Source organism: Arachis ipaensis, chromosome B06, assembly GCF_000816755.2.
Source record: "Arachis ipaensis cultivar K30076 chromosome B06, Araip1.1, whole genome shotgun sequence".
NCBI classification, from domain to species: Eukaryota; Viridiplantae; Streptophyta; class Magnoliopsida; order Fabales; family Fabaceae; genus Arachis; species Arachis ipaensis.
Window position 1 is genome coordinate 133,236,874 of NC_029790.2, and position 249 is coordinate 133,237,122.

The following is a 249-nucleotide window of genomic DNA, read 5'->3' on the forward strand; positions in this document are numbered from 1 at the left end:
AAAAATTTTATAAATAAATAATCTAGAATTGTGACAAAAAAAAAACTATGTAAAAATTCAAACACAACTTCTTTCTTATTAATTGAAAATTGATAATTTAGACTGAATTTTCTTCAAAGTCATGATATAGTACAAAAGGGAAAGGAGCATAACAGAGAGAGAGTCATTTTTTCTCTTTCGTCATATATATTATTAGGTAAATTTTAGTATTAAGATATTTTAGTAATTACAGGGATTATATAAATATTA